Below are 16,794 nucleotides of genomic sequence, written 5' to 3'. Positions count from 1 at the left end.
ACCTGAGAATAACTCAAGCAAAGCAGGAACAAATGTGGCACATGTGAATGTAATTCTCGTAAGGCGCCTTAGGAAAGGTTAAAAAAAAAAGGAATATGCTACTTACCAGTGTGCATCTGTTCTTGGCATGTAGAGCTGCAGAGTTGTACACTTAGCATAGATCGCCATCTGGTGTTGGGCCCGGATGTTTGCAGTTTGTTTTTGTTCTTTGGAAGTCACGAGTTTGGTGACTCCTCCTTCGGTCCGTACTGCGCATGGGCTTCGGCTCCATCCTCAGATTGTTTTTCGCCAACAGGGAAATGATGGAGCGTAGTAATAACCATGTGTGTTGTATCTAAATAAGATGGACAGGAACGGATACAGGTAGCCGGGGAGGCGGGTGGGTGTGTACAACTCTGCAGCTCTACATGCCAAGAACAGATGCACACTGGTAAGTAGCATATTCCGTTCGAGGCATATGAGCTGCAGATTGTACACTTAGCATAGATTATATAGCAGTACCCAACCTTAGCGGCGACCACCGGTATCCGTTGCAGCAGTTTGAAAAAGTGTCTTTAGTACAGCCTGGCCCACACTAGCTTGTTGCTTGGAATGCACGTCTACACAGTAATGTTTTGTGAAGGTGTGCGGTGTTGACCATGTGGCTGCTTTGCAGATGTCATCTAAGGGTATGTTCCCTAGGAAAGCCATAGAAGCCCCTAACTTTCTAGTAGAGTGGGCTTTATGTGGAACAGATAATGTTCTTTTTGCCTTTTGATAGCAAATTTGTATGCACTTTACAATCCACCTAGCTATCCCTGATTTAGAGATGGGGTTGCCTTTATGTGGTGGAGAGAAGGAAACAAATAATTGTTTAGTTTTCCTGAAAGGTTGTGTTCTCTGTATGTAGTACAGTAAAGCCCTCTTAACATCAAGTGTATGTAGAGCCCTTTCTGCAACCGATTGAGGTTGCGAGAAAAAAACAGGTAATTCCACCGATTGATTGAGATGGAAGGGGGAAATGACCTTGGGCAGAAACTTTGGATTTGTATGAAGTATCACTTTGTTGTGATGTATTTGTAAGAAGGGTTCCTGTATAGTGAACGCTTGTATTTCACCAACCCTTCTAAGGGAAGTGATAGCTACGAGGAAAGCTGTTTTCCAGGTGAGGAACTGTAGCTCGCATTTATGCATTGGTTCGAAGGGCGGACCCATTAGCCTTGTAAGAACTACATTTAGATTCCATACAGGGGAAGGTGGTGCCCTGGGAGGAATTACTCGTTTAAGGCCTTCCATAAAGGCTTTAATAGCCAGCACTCTGAACAGTGATAAATGCTGTCTGTTTTGTAGGTAAGCAGCAGTCGCTGCTAGGTGTAGGCGTATGGACGAATATGCCAGGTTACACCTTTGTAGATGGAGTAGATAGCATATGATGTGCTGTATGGATGCATCCAAAGGGTTGATTGTATTGTTACGGCAGTAAACAACAAATCTCTTCCACTTTGCGGCATAGCATGCTCGAGTGGTAGGACGTCTGGCTTCCTTGATAATGTTCATGCAATCAGGGGGAAGGTTAAGGTATCCAAATTCTAAGATTTCAGGAGCCAGATCGCAAGGTTGAGCTGAGCTGGGTCCGGGTGCCTGATTTCTCCATGGTTCCGAGTTAGGAGGCATGGGGAGAGGTGCAGTTTTTGATGTGGTACCATCGAGAGCTGTAGCAGTGTGGTGTACCAGGGCTGTCTGGCCCATGTTGGAGCTACCAGAATGAGTGTGAGGGAGTGCTGTTGTAGCTTCCTTACCACTAACGGAATTAGCGGGAGAGGTGGAAAGGCGTATGCAAATTTGCCTGACCAGTTCATCCATATCGCATTGCCTTTGGACAAAGGGTGTGGGTATCTGGCGGCGAAGCTTGGGCATTTTTTGTTTTCGTGGGTGGCGAAGAGGTCTATCTGAGGATGCCCCCACTTGTGGAAGAATGGGCGAAGAACTTGTGGATGCAGTTCCCATTCGTGTAGTTGTTGCGTTTGTCTGCTGAGCAGATCTGCCATGGTGTTTTGTACGCCTGGAACGTGCTGTGCCAGGAGAAAGATGTTTTGAGGAATTGCCCATCTCCATATGCTCTGGGCTAAGCGGGAGAGCTGGGGAGAGTGTGTCCCCCCTGTTTTTGAATATAATACATTGCAGTCATATTGTCTGTGCGAATGAGGACTGCTTTGGCTGAAATCTGTTTTTGAAAGGATTTTAGGGCTAGAAAGATCGCCAAGAGCTCCAGATGGTTGATGTGGAGCGACTTTTGCTGTGGCGTCCATAGACCTTGCATTGTGAGGTGTAAGAGGTGCGCTCCCCAGCCGGAGAGCGATGCGTCCGCTGTTAGAATCACCTGAGGAACCGGGTCCAGGAACGGCCGCCCTTTGGAAAGGTTTGTGGTGTTCCACCACTGCAGAGAGTGATGGGTGCGGCCGTCCACCAACACCAGATCCGTCAGCTGTCCTTGGGCCTGGTTCCACTGTTGTGCTAGGCACTCTTGAAGTGGACGCATGTGGAGTCTTGCATGGGGCACTATGAAGATGCAAGATGCCATCATCCCTATGAGCTTCATAAACACTCTTGCTGGAAGAGAGTGTTGAGGAAGGAACGTTTGACGCAAGGCTTGTATGCTTGCGATTCTGGCTGGGTTTGGATAAGCAATACCTTTGGAGGTGTCTATAGTGGCCCCGAGATATTGCTTTGTGTGAGATGGTAGGAGGTGGGACTTTTGGTAGTTCACCGTGAAGCCTAGCTGGTGGAGCAGTTGGATGGTGCTGTTGGTATGTTGCACGCATTGGTTGTAGGACGCGGCTTTTATGAGCCAGTCGTCTAAGTAAGGGAAGACGTGAATATGTTGACGTCTGAGGTGTGCTGCCACAACTGCTAGGCACTTGGTAAACACCCGTGGTGCAGTGGTGACCCCGAAGGGGAGAACTGTGAACTGGTAATGTTGACCGTCCACCACAAACCTGAGGTACTTCCTGTGAGAAGGGTGTATTGGAATGTGAAAGTATGCGTCTTTCAGATCCAAGGTAGTGAGAAAGTCTCCTTGAGAGAGGAGCGGGAGGACTTGTTGTAGGGTGACCATGTGAAAATGGTCTGAATGTATGTATGCATTTAGAGGCCGGAGGTCCAGAATGGGCCTCAGGGTCCAGTCTTTCTTTGGTTTCAGGAAATACAGAGAGTAGACCCCTAGATTTTGCTGATTGATGGGGACCTGCTCTATAGCGTGTTTTTGGAGGAGGGAGAGCACCTCCTGTTTGAGCAGTGTGGAATGTTCTTGAGACATTGGACGGTGCCTTGGTGGGATATTGGGTGGGGTAGATGTTAGCTCGAGAAAGTACCCTGACCGAATAATTTGGGTCACCCATTTGTCCGATGTTATGGATTCCCATGCGTGGATAAAGTTTTGTAGTCTGCCCCCGACCGGAGTGGGATGGTCTGGGGGGAGCGGAGGGAAGTCATTGTGCGGGTGGGGTGGCAGAACAGGTGGTGTTAGTTTTGCCCCTGCCCTTATTGTTGTTGCCTCTGTATCCACCTCTTTGGTAGCCCTTTGAGAAGGTATTTTGAGGAGGGGACTTGTAGGAGGTAGAGGCGCTATCAGTGGAGTAGCCTCTGCCTGTGCTACGAAAGGATGAGCGCCGAAAGGAGCGTTTAGGGGTCTGTGATTGTAATGCCCCCATAGACTTTGCTGTGTCTGTGTCCTTTTTCATTTTTCCCAATGCTTCGTCTACCTTTGGCCCGAAGAGATTTTGTTGGTCAAAGGGGTGATTTAGTATGGATGCCTGGACTTCCGGCTTGAACCCTGAGATCCTGAGCCAGGCATGACGATGAAGCAGGACACTAGTATTTATGGCTCTAGAAGCAGTGTCGGCTGCATCGAGGGCACACTTAATGGAGGTGTTAGTGATTAGCTTTCCCGCCTGTATCAGGTCATGAGCTTTACGTTTGTGTTTTTCCGGGAGGTGCTGCATAAGAGCCTCAAGCTCATCGTAGTGTGCTCTGTCATAACGCGCAAGCAGCGCTTGTGTATTCGCAATGCGCCAGATGTTGGCGGCTTGCGAGGCGGTGCGTTTACCAGACGCATCTAGAAGTTTGGATTCCTTATCTGGCGGTGGGGCCTCGCCTGAGGACTGGGAGTTAGACCGCTTTCTAGCTGTGGACACAACTAGGGAATCTAAGGGAGCAGGGCCTTTAATGTATGTAGTGTCTGTGGGTGCTGCCTTGTATTTTTTTTCTATTCTAGGGTTTAAGACCCTGGCCCTAACAGGGTCTTTGAACACCTCTGCAGCATGCTTGGTGACACCTTTAAGCATGGGCAAGATAGCTGTGGACTTATCTTGAATATCGATTGTATCCAGTAAGAAGTCGTCTTCCACTGGTTCACAATGCATTTCCACCCCATGGTAGTGTGCTGCTCTCTGCACTAAGTGGTGAAACCCTAGTGAGTCCTCTGGGGGAGATGGCCTGGATGGGTAGAGGTCGTCCTGAGGCACATCCGGTATATCAGGGTTGTGGTAATCTTCCCATGGGTCTGGGGTCCCCGGTGGAGTGGGGTCCATTGGGGCGTCCGCTGGGTCATAATCTGGATCCCCGTAATCCGGATCTGGGGACGGGGTCGGGGAATGATGAGGCAAGGGTGGCGGAGACCTGGGAGGGGGAGGAGGTGGAAGTAGTGGTGGAGGAGGAGGAGGAGGTAGTGGGGAGGGCACTCTGAGAGGAGATGTGGCAGAGTCCTTCCGCTTGGGCGGTGGAGGAGGAGCTGGCCTGTCAAGACGTCTTTTCTTGACAGCTAAAATCAATAGCCCAGTCTTTGGATCCTTAGATAAGGTCTTTTGAGAAGGATCTGGTGTAACAAGGTCCAGTGGCGCCGAATCGTCCGCTGGCGCCGATGTTTTCGGAGCCGAGGATTTTAGTGGTTTCTCTGCGCCATGCCTTTTTGGAACCTCCGGCTTTTTCGGCGTCGAGGTAGTCTTCGGCGCCGGAGCATCGGTGCCGAGGGATTTGTGTTTCTGTTTTGTCGGCACCGAGAGGCCAGGCTTCGGCACCTTCGGAGTCGAGCTGGGTGTTACTTTCTTCGGTGCCGAACGGTGTTTATCGGCACCAGACGTCGGCTGGCTCGAGCCCGAGCTGCCGGGAGACTTGTGAGGCTTCGACACCGGGCCCGAAGGTGGGGTGATAGACGCTGCGTGCTTGGTTTTACCCAGGCCGGCAGGCGAGGGTGTAACCAGAGTCTCTTTGGTTTTGGGCGCGGGGGTGGGAGGGGGTAGAGTACTCACGACCCTCTGCGCCGGTGTGATGTCCTCCACGTCGGAGTCGTCGGCCTCGGAAGCGCTGACGACGTCTTCCTCCCGCTCGGTGTGTTGTTGCCCCGAAGCTCCGGTGTCGTCTCCGAAGATGTCCGGTGGAGCCGCGGTCGATGAGTGCGCCATGGTGCGTCGAGCTCTTCGATCCCGGATGATCTTTTTTGATCGAAAAGACTTACAGGCGGGGCAGTCTCTAGCCTCGTGTTCTGGGGAGAGGCAAAGGTTACACACCTGATGGAGGTCGGTGTGGGGAAATTTAGACCCACATTTTGGGCAATTTTTGAACGGAGTCCTTTCCATCGGCCGGGACCGGAGTCGAGGCGGGCCCGAAGGCCGGTGCCGATGTGCGGGATGGAGAAAAGTGCCGCTTCGAGAGATGAAGATTGATGAAGAAACTCGAAGAAAACGAGGATTTTCCGTCGAGGCTGGAACCGTAGAAGTTCGAAGCCGGAGCACGAAGTATCACATCCGAGCCCGATGGCGGAAAAAAACAATCTGAGGATGGAGCCGAAGCCCATGCGCAGTACGGACCGAAGGAGGAGTCACCAAACTCGTGACTTCCAAAGACTGTCCAAAGAACAAAAACAAACTGCAAACATCCGGGCCCAACACCAGATGGCGATCTATGCTAAGTGTACAATCTGCAGCTCATATGCCTCGAACAGTTACTTACCTGTAATTAATGCTCACGGTTGTTGAGATAATCATCACATTCTTAACTGCTAGTTTATTTCTGTGGGTCCAAGGGGATCCTAAAATACATTTTTATTCTCTTAAAATCGTCTTGAAAGAAAAACCTGTGATGTCTATTTGTACTTAAATTAAAAGCTCATACATTGCCAGAGACTGTAGCGTTCAGGACACCAACCCTTCAGCATCTAGAATACTGTGCATCAACCCAGTCTGCTGTGTTCGGTTTAGAGCTCCCTGAAAGATAACTACGTCTCTTACATAACAGATGTTTGCTATCAATATTCAGATATATATGAATGTTAACTAAAATTACAGTCAAGTGACTCTTCCTACTGCAACATGGTATCTTCAATAATATTCCTAATTATCAGCACCGAATAGCAAAGTGTATTCCTCTATGCATTGGAAGGCGTGTCAGAGATTAATATCAGGCATTAATGGAAGAGATTAAGGGCTCCTTGCTGTACTTGTGTATTTGCTTTGCATCACAATGAACATAGTTATATTTGCAAAACCCGACGGCAGATTTCCAAGAGGCAGCATCGCAAATTTCTAAACATGACCATATATTGATGAGAGCTGGTAACCTGATCACGAGAGAAAGATTCATGTACTGCTGGTACAAATGAACAATAAGGCACATTCATTTAGACACAGGAGCCCCTATGTTTTGAGCTATGTAATATTTAAAGCGGTCTTCAAAACATTCTATATCATGCTCCGTCTATTTAGTATCTCAAAGCACATTTACTTCTATCGCTTGTAAGAACTGATGAATGATTTCTCAAAATATAGTGAAGAGTACAATTTGTTGACCATAATAAATATTTTTAAAATAACTTTCAGTAAGAAAAAAAAAAAAGAAGTCGGTGCTGAACACTATTTTGCCTTTAATCGACTGTTGGAATTGACTTTTTTTTAAAGCAGTACTTAGAGCATGCTTATGTTATCTCAACAGGTCTGTCCTCCCAGACTTAATCAGGATACTACCAAGAGTAAGTGAACATCATATCCAAGGATTATCCCCTAGGAAACCCTTCCTACGTTGATGCATGGATCTAGATGTAGCATCCAGAATACTGGCTAGTTCAGATACTCTGCTTTAAGCAATCAATCACCACTTAAAGAATGTCCCATGGTAATCAATATTAGAAGTCTCCTAAAGCAAGTGGGAGTAAATAGACAGAAGGCACAATGTGTTTAATGTTTTAAGTGCCAGGCAGCATGACACTACCACTTTCCTTACTCCACCAAACTTTACAGATGCCTGGTCTGGCAGGGCCAATGGAAAAGCATTAATCTCAGCTTAAATTTCACTAAGTAAACTATGCTGCCAGATTCCTCGATGACAGATGCATTACCATGAATTTAGGGTCCAAAGGTGCAATGCTAGTAGAATCAGACTTAAAAAGGGTACCACATTACTTTAAACCTTTTGACAGAAAGTGAATCACAGAAGAGCTGCTACTCTTTTCTGAGCGGTCTGAAGAACAGACCAAAATCAATGCAATTGGTACAGTCATACGTGCCTTGCTCAGCATCATGCCAGGCATGGAGGTGGAAGGACACCAAGTAACGGATTAATAATGGCTCTTTATAAGCACCTGATCTGACACAACCAGCACCGATTTCAGAGCCAGACGGCTTTCAGACAAGGCGCAACTAAGCAAGGACAGGAGCCACCAACAAGAAGGAAGGAAGATGCTCCCAACACAAGAGAACAATAGCCATTCAATATCAAACACCACAGGTTCCTGGCTTGGATTAAAGGTCAAAGACGGGTATCACATCCTTCTGATGGTGTATTCCTTGCACTGGTAAAGCTTATTTACTGGGGCTGCAAATCCTGGAGAACTGGAATGAGTTCCGATGAATACTCAGAAGCTGCTTTGGTATATGTAGTGGTGCTTTAAGCTAGGGTTGAGTCAATTTCTGTTTTTACACCCTCCTGCGAAAAGAGGAAATAACGCCCATGAAGTCAGCCAGTTCAATGTGTAGTAAAAAAAAAAAAAAAAAAAAAAAAAAAAAAAAAAAAAAAGAATTGCTAGCATGCCATTCCATGACCATTTTCTCCTCAATAAGGCCTCCAAAGAATAGAACAAGGCTAATTTGCCTTACGTTGATTATAGTCTGTGCTATCGGGGTTAGCAAAATAACACTTGATCGGAATAAGTACGGAGTGAATGAGGTTAGTTCTGGCATTTCGCCCAGCACTTTATTTTTCTCATGGAGAACCTGTATGCGCAATAGATCAGCCCAGACATCGAGTCCCAAGTTCACTATAGAGCATAAGCAGCACCTCAGTGATGAGACTGGAGAAGAAAGAAACCAATCTCAGGTTGCTTTTGTTGAGGATCATGAGGATTATCATCACCAATTTATGTGGGGCTAACATTGCAGACTGATTAAACTGATCTTTAAGAGAAGAAATATATTCATCTGATTGATTTGAAACAATCTAACTAGCATTTAAGCAAAGTTATAAATATTGCACTGATTGTTTTTTGTAATGAAAATGTAAATGCCATTAAATAAATTTGCATTAATGTAGACAGATGATGGCAAGGTTTTTACAACATGAGCTCATACCAGGATGGTGAACTGTTCTGAAAACATACAATAATGACTCATTGTGCAATCAATCACTAAGTATAGAGTCGAACATCACCAAAAAACAAACAAAGAACAGGAAGAACCAGGCCTGGCAGTTCAGGATGCAATGTTCCTATAGGATCAGGACAAAGACTGATGGGTCTAACTTCTTTAGCATTATCAGAATCAGAAAGCGAGCTCTGTGCGGTATTGAAGCAGAGTTTTTCTAAACAGCAGTAAACACCCAAAAAAAAGATAGTTCAAGCACAATGAGCAACTAGAAATTGAGAGTTTAAAAATAAAATTATTAAAATATAACAAGCATTAAAAATGCAATAGGTCTCGCCTTTGATTAAGTTAAAGCCATTTGCTTTGCTATAGAATACCATTAGCAAAGCAAATGGTTTTAACTTAATCAAAGGCGAGACCTATTGCATTTTCAATGCTTGTTTAATGTTCTTGTAAGGGTGTCACATGCTGAACAATAGGGTGTACTTTCAATGGAAACATATATAAAATGTTTGCACTAAATACAGTCCCATTGTGTTACTAAAGTCTATATTTTTAAATCTGTTTTTCAGTTTCATAATAAACCTAAAACTTGTGTGCATTTTGTTGCAGCCTATTTTATACAGTATGTGATCTAAGTTTAAAATAAAGACTGACCTATTCAGAGTGCTTTCTATCACAGGCTGGAACCATGTAGCACTAAAAATACACTAGTCATACTCCACTGCACCAACCAGGATTGATTTTTGTGGCTTTCTGATTCCAGATGCAGTGATCATATTAACCAACATAACGTAAAATAATTAATTTCCCACTGATAAGATTCACATGCATTTATTTTTCATCTAAGGGGCGTCTGGTAGTTTATATGCAGTTATCTTAAGGTGAAAGGCTAACAAAAAGTTACAGAATATTTTGTTCTTTCTAATCACATATTTGACCCGGCCCCACGATCACTGACCCCAGACCCCTTCGCACGGAGGATCAACGGTTTAGTTTCTTCACTACACCTCCACAGCTGATTAAAATGTAGAACACTACAAGGCAAAACATTATCTTGCTTAGATTAGGTAGTCTCTCAGGAGCCTAACAAGCTCTGGAAACCCGAGATGCAAATCATATTCCTAAATTATCTACTAAACTGCCACATCACCACACGCAGAATTTTGTGCGCTCGATTTGGAATGGCAGATATTGGTTGCCTACACGCGCCACTGTGAGTAAGTAATGCTCTCGCTCTCGAATGAGCCACCGCGTTGCACACAACCGTCTAGCTGCAGTCCCACCAAGAACTGCACCGTCTTACCAGTAGACGACGTGTATATTCACCGGCATGGCTACAGGACAGTATCACAGACTACGGATCCGACGAACGAAACTACTTTCAGAAGCGACAATTAGTTACGTTAACAATTTTGCGCAAGCTCCGTACAGGAATTTAAAAGGACGTCTGTCCGCCCATACAAGTGCAGACAAAACCATTTACATAAGCAGAGGGGTAGGGAAGGATATAAGAGTAACCAATTCAACGCGGGGGTGGGTGGCTGTCGATCGGGAGGCAAGCCCTAAAACAATGGCATTTCTGACATTTTTTGAAGAACATAGAATTAGAAATTTGATTTACCTGGCGCAATCGCCTCAAACCTAACCTGCCCCCAATACTGCGTTGGTGGATTCCGAAGGGAGTTTGTGGGTAGTACTAGTATTGTAACAGGAGCTGGATCCGATAACAGAACATTTAAAAGCTATGTTTTGAGGTCTTGGATGTTGTTTGGTGTGATAAAAGCAAGCATAAGCCAACAGGTCTTGCCTACCGTGTCATAGCGATTTTTTTTTTTTTTACTTTCATTGATGCTGCCATACAACATAGCTAAACAAGGAAAAAACGCACGCAAAAAAAGCGCTCGCCAGTCAGCCACTGTTTATTTTTGCATCGCGTTGTCACTTTAAGCGCGATGCAAAAATAAATATGCGACCTGCTTTCCTTCTGCCATGAAAGGTTTCTTGTCTTTATGGGGCCATGTGTTTGAAACACATGGCCCCATAAAGACAAGAAAGCTTTTACCACGCACGGAAGGCAACCGAGCCTGTCCAACTGGGACTGCTCTAAAAGAGAAAATTGTACGCCACTGGTCGCTCTTTTCCAATGGCTGGCCACCATTTAGCATAAACGGTGACGCCAGCAAATGGAAAAGAGGTGCGGGGCTTAAACCCCGCTAGTGAAAGCTACTCTAAGTCATTAAATTTCGCCAGCGAGACTGCGCATGTCTGCGCAGCCTACGCTAGCCGAGACCTAAAAATACTGAAGCACCAACAAAATGAATACGAAAAACAATTAATCTTCAATGGTTAATTAAAAAGGTGCAAGCTTTGATGAGGCTAGGACTGGAACATAAATATTTATAATTCGCTCAGAAGCTAAGGTCAATCGAGTAGAACATAAAAAATGAAAAACAAAAAAAATAACTCAATAAGGTTCAAATACTTTCCTTTATGACCAAAACTAGTGAGCTAGCAAGTCAGTCATTTTTTTTTCTTTCCTTTTCCCAAAGCAACAAACAAACAGGTTTTTCCATGGATATGGGCATCAAACATATTAAAGTGGAACCAAGAGACAACACTTCACTACAATGTTCTTGCCGGTTATTAAAATTGTTATTACAATGGACCTCTGATTCAGTCACCCATGGATATGGCAGCAGAAACAGTTCTGCTTAATTAAAATATCCGTGAATAGTTACTAAACCTAAAAATCTCCACCAGTGGCGACCTCATTTTGCTTTGCTAATTATGAAGGAAGCACATCAAAATAAGCATCCTATGAGGACAATGCTACCAGCCATGAGTTATGCCAAACTGCCATTGGTTTCTTCTTCTTCCAATTAATTATAAACAATCAGCAGAAATTGGCAAATGTAATTGGTTTTGCAGGCCAAAAATTGCCACAATCTTTTCCAGGCATGCCTTTGGCGAAATCCTGTTTTCACAACTAAACTCAAATGCAAAAAAGTCAAATTATGTTGATTCAAAGAACCTTTAGCAAAAAGGCAAGTTGAGGGTTTTTCCCTCCCAAAGCCCCATTCTTAGAGATAAGCTCCTGCAGTTTGAATACACCCCTTGAAAAGTTTCATGGAACTGCTGAGGTTGTACAAGCAAGTCTGCAAAATTAGTAGCATCTCTGTAGTGCATGCCCTTTATTAAGAACATGTAACTGTCATTTTTAAAGTATGGACAGGAACCATAAAAAAATAACAATAAAAAAGCGGCAGACATATATGATCTCAATTCTCAAGCAGCAAGGAATCTGGTTATGATAAAAGGAACTAAGGCTAAAGAACTATTCTCATTTCCTAAACTAGGTCAGTTACCTAGGCTGGAGGAAAAGAATGTTCTCAACCTAATCAAAACTATTAAATCTGGTTCCCCTCTTGACCCAACATCCCCACATAGCTAAAGCATTGGATGGCACATTGCCATCAATAACGAAATTGCTTAATCTGTCACTAGAGACAGCGGTGGTTAAGAAACCATGGAAGCACGCCGTCATCAGACCCTTACAAAAGGCGGCTAATCTCGACCCTCCAATATTTAATCATCTGCGATCTATCTCCCTTCTGCTGTTCCTTGGCAAACTCTTGGAGAAACGTAAATCACACACTAGCCAGCTTTCTGGAGACTAAAGACATCCTTCACCCCACTCAGATGGGCTTTCGTAAGTCCCATAGCACAGAGGCAGCATTACTGGTGGTTACAGAGGAGCTGAAGGCGCTATTAGACGAGGGCTGGTCAGCCTCTATTCTCCTGCTAGAGCTAAGCGTGACCTTTGACACCCTGGAACACGCCATTCTAAAAGACAGACTAAGGGAAGTGGGAATCAAGGGCAGAGCTATGGACTGGCTTACCTCTTTCTTAGAGAACAGAGCTGATCAAGTGATCAAGAAGGACTGTTTCTCAGACCATCGACCAATCACATGTGGTGTCCCACAGGGTTCGTCTCTTAGCCCCACACTATTTAACATTTACGTGCAACAGCTCGCCAATATACTGCAGGAGTTTGACATATCAATGGTGTCCTATGCTGATGACACCCAGTCGGTTGTGTCTCTGACAAATGGCCCTAATTCAGGAAATGTCAAACAGTTGCTTGAAGATAAATGGAAACAAGCATTGGCATAGCCAATAGGTCTCGCGTTTGGGACCTTATAAGTGTTTAGTTATCCATCACGATATCCTTGGTGCAACAACATCAACTGTTGCATGGCTAAACATTTATAAGGTCCCAAAGGCGAGACCTATTGGCTATGCCAATGCTTGTTCTACTAGTTATATGAAGTCCAAAGTACACAGCCCACTTACTGCATTTGGATCAAGACGACGTAAATTGCAATTTGCTAAATGGTATTTACACTGACGGTGAATGAAGCAACCTCAGGGAGTAATAGTAATCCTCTGCAATTTTTGTAATAATCAGTTATTTTATCACAGTTTCAATGTACAATTTTTGTGGTTTAAATGAAATAAAATTGACCTTTTTGTTATAAAAGCAGTTTATATTACTGGTGAGGAGACGGTGAGATATTATTGTGCCACCTTGCTAGATTCTGGAAGGGTTTATAGATTGCATTTCTCGTGGTGCATTTATTACCAGACATCCCAGATCTTAAAGATTATACTAGCGCCAATGCACTTTTTCACCAACATCTAACAGACTATCTCACGAGTGCATAAATTGCATTTGGGCCACTCACCAATGCATAAATAGCACTTAACGTTGGGTATAACTTCCTTCTGCATGTATAACATCCAATTGTAACTAAAAGCATGAGTTTACATATGGCTTTTCAAAAAGAAATGGAAGTATTTCAACACAAGAGGGGGGGGGGGGGGGCAGGGGGTTAGGAGTCAGCATGCATTCTTCCACGTGGGAAATAGAGGAGGAGGAAAGGGGGACACGGAAACCCTGTTTTAGCTGCAGGCCCTGCGGTAACTAACAGAAAGACAACTGTAAAACTAAGAGGCGGCAGATATTGGTCTCATAACCGGGCGGCGAGGGGTACAGCGCAACCACAGTTATAGAAGTAGTGAAACTGTCAGTATCAGGAAGTGATAATGCGTGCGACTCAGTTAGCAACATATGAAGGTTGTATTGTCTCTTACCAGCGTACAACAGACTGTTTCTTAGGGATTCTTCAAATTGTGCTGCTCTCCGGACCATGAATGAATCAGCCAGAATTCATTTAAAGGAGTAAAGGAACCGGCAGTATCACTTCCGGGTGCAAAACAGCGCTTCCGTTCACAAGACAACAAGGGGGAGTACACGAATCCGATAAGCGTGAACAGCTCAGCACGTCTCGTTTAAGATTGGGTGCAAGAATTCATGTTACAAACTTCACAGCTGCTATATCAACTGCAGAATGTTGCATTTAAAAGACGAGCTAATCTATACAAGGTCTTTATCTAGCCCCAGACATGCGTGCGCGCTCCCTAGAGCTTCTCAGAGCCAAGAAACAGCGGTATGCTTGTTTGCTCAAAGTAGTGGCGTCTCACGCTCAAACATTGCAATGTGTTTCAGAGACAAACGAACTCGGCGCATGTGTTAAATGGATAGAGTGCTGGTTACTTAAGAGTTCCGCCGGCGCCTAGACTGTTTAAGAAAAGGGTCAAACTGAACTCCTGTGCCCGCTCGTTGTTCTTCATCCAAAACAGCCACATTTGTTTCGTACCCACATAAAAATTAAGCATGGGGAATAGTACTATTTTAATATACAACAAGCCCCGGATACCATGTAAAAAAATGCAGATTTTGAATCCAGTAGAAACCATGTGTAACTGGTCAACTGGATTTCCAGCCCTTTCCGTTCGGTATTAAAAGCACAAACTGGTTACACGGAAGCCGAAGCGTAACCTTGAAATGCACATTGCTCGTTTCGCAGTGATGCGCAACAAGGAGGACATTTGGTGAAAGCCGTACAACGATTTGTTATCCACGAGGAGCAGGATTCAAGGAAAACACCAACTCAAACAAGCCCATGCACCACACCGAGACATGTGTTTTGAATTATCGCGCACGCATCTGTGCACGATAATTCAAAACACATGGCGCCCGTGCGGGAAACCGCAACCAATAGGCCATGGGCGGAGCAATGCGCCCGCCTTTGGGCAATTGTGTGCTGTCTTTGTTAAAAAGACGCACGCAAAAGCCAATAGCGTGGGACAAAACAAAAAGCACACGCACAAGCGTGTGCGATTGTTAGGTAACTTACATGAAGTCTTTGCCAGAACAGCGCAAACGCTGTTACAGGCTCGACCTAAAAAACTGAGCTTATGGTACTGGGGAATCCTGCCATACAAAACCCCCCGATTCAATGGCCCAGTGTCATGGGCAATCAAAACCGGTCGTAAAAAATCTGCGAATTTGGCTGGAAGATACGCTCACAATGAACTATCAAGCCAAAATGATCAGGAAGTTTACTGAACTGATCCCAGATCATTTAAGAAAAAATTTCATTCAGTCCCTGATAGTCTCACGCCTGGACTACAGCAACTCGCTCTACGTGGGCTCGCCGAAATATGTAACAAAAAGACTTCATGTAGTGCGAAATGCGGCAGCCAGGCATTTATTAACAATCCCAAACCACGTATCAGTAAAACGAACACTTAAACAGCGTCATTGGTTGCCAATTGAAGACAGAATCAAGTTTAAATCCCTTTGCATTGCCCACCGGACAATAAACAAAAATGGACCATTAAAGCTCAGACAACTGATACCCAGGTACACCCAACTAGACATCCAAGATCCTCTAAATTGCAGCTTCTCAGGACAACCAGATCCATAAGGGCAAGATGAGGAGGCAGATAATTTGCTCATTTGGTATTGAGGTTGTAGAATAGCCTCCCACTCTACCTCAGATCACTGCCAAATGAATTTTCTTTTAGGAACAATCTAAAGACCTGGCTGTTCCCCCGTTAAGTTCCTGATGGTCATAGCATATATTACAGAGCTCACCAGCGTGGGGAAGCCCTCGGGTAGCCAAGCGCTTCAGAAAACAAACCAGATAGGCAGTTAAATAACTTCTGAAAATTGAGGACAGTAGGTTCACACACAAACGCAGAAACAAGCCATATACCGAGGCTTAATAGCCAAATGGAAGAGGACTCCTCCACTTAGAGACTGTAAGAAACTGCCCCTTTTTCTTGTCATGGCCACCCCCACGTTTTGCCACTGGTACTGATGTTTTTCAACTGATATACACTGGGTCCTTGCTAACCAGACCACAGTGCCAGTGCTCTTTCCCTAAAACAAGATAAAATGGTTTAATTGGCACACACTACCCCATATGTCCCTAGTAAATGGTACCCCTGGTACAGAGGGCATGGGTACCAAAGAGGAACCCCAAGGGCAGCAGCATGCATTAATCCACACTAAGGGACTCACATGCAACTTGCATGCAACCTAACATTGCAGACTGCATGTCATGGCATACTCACATATATTCCATGCAGTGACTTTGGCATGGCATACAACAAGTCAACCCTACAGCAGGACTTGTAGCCCTAAGGCAGGGTGTATTATATTACATGTGAGGGCATATCTGCATGAGCAGATATGTCCCTGTGCAGTCAAGTTCAATTGCTAGATGGTACAAGTGAACAGCGAAGTCATCTTAAGTAAATGGACTGGGCACTGGTCATTACGAGTTACCAGCTATATGATGGCTTAACTGAAAGCTATGGTGTTTGGTATCAAACACCTTGTCTTGGTAAATCTGTACTGTTGCCAGTACAACATTTATTGTGACATGCACCCAGAGGGCACCTTAGAGGTGCCCCTCTGAAACACCTACTACTGTATAGTGTGCTGGCTGACTGGTATCATCCATCTTGACATCACAGACCAGTTTCTGACCCCCTGCAGGTGAGAGCCCACGCTCGAAGGTCAGAAACAATGGCTGCTCCGGAGGAAGGTGTTCACACCTCCTCCAGCAGGATGGCTAGTTATATAGCATCTCAAGGCTAGTGGCTTCAAAGCCCCTCCCTCCTTTGATGAGACTCCGGCTTCCCTCAGACCTGGGAGATGCCAACACCTGCCCTGATGCCCATTTGGCACCAGGACAAGTGAGAAATTAGCTACGTAACTCCCCTAAATGTAGGTTTTAGGTGCCCCCCTGACACCAGGAACTCAGATTCA

General features: G+C 44.9%; 1 protein-coding gene across 1 annotated transcript in view; it reads right to left on the bottom strand.

Moving 5' to 3' along the window:
- E4F1 (E4F transcription factor 1) overlaps nt 1-16,794 on the bottom strand; it is a 422,222-nt gene that overhangs the window by 320,360 nt on the left and 85,068 nt on the right. The window lies entirely within an intron of this gene.

Source organism: Triturus cristatus, chromosome 10 (genome assembly GCF_964204655.1).
Source record: "Triturus cristatus chromosome 10, aTriCri1.1, whole genome shotgun sequence".
Taxonomy (NCBI): Eukaryota; Metazoa; Chordata; class Amphibia; order Caudata; family Salamandridae; genus Triturus; species Triturus cristatus.
This window is presented reverse-complemented; position numbering and strand designations above follow the sequence as displayed.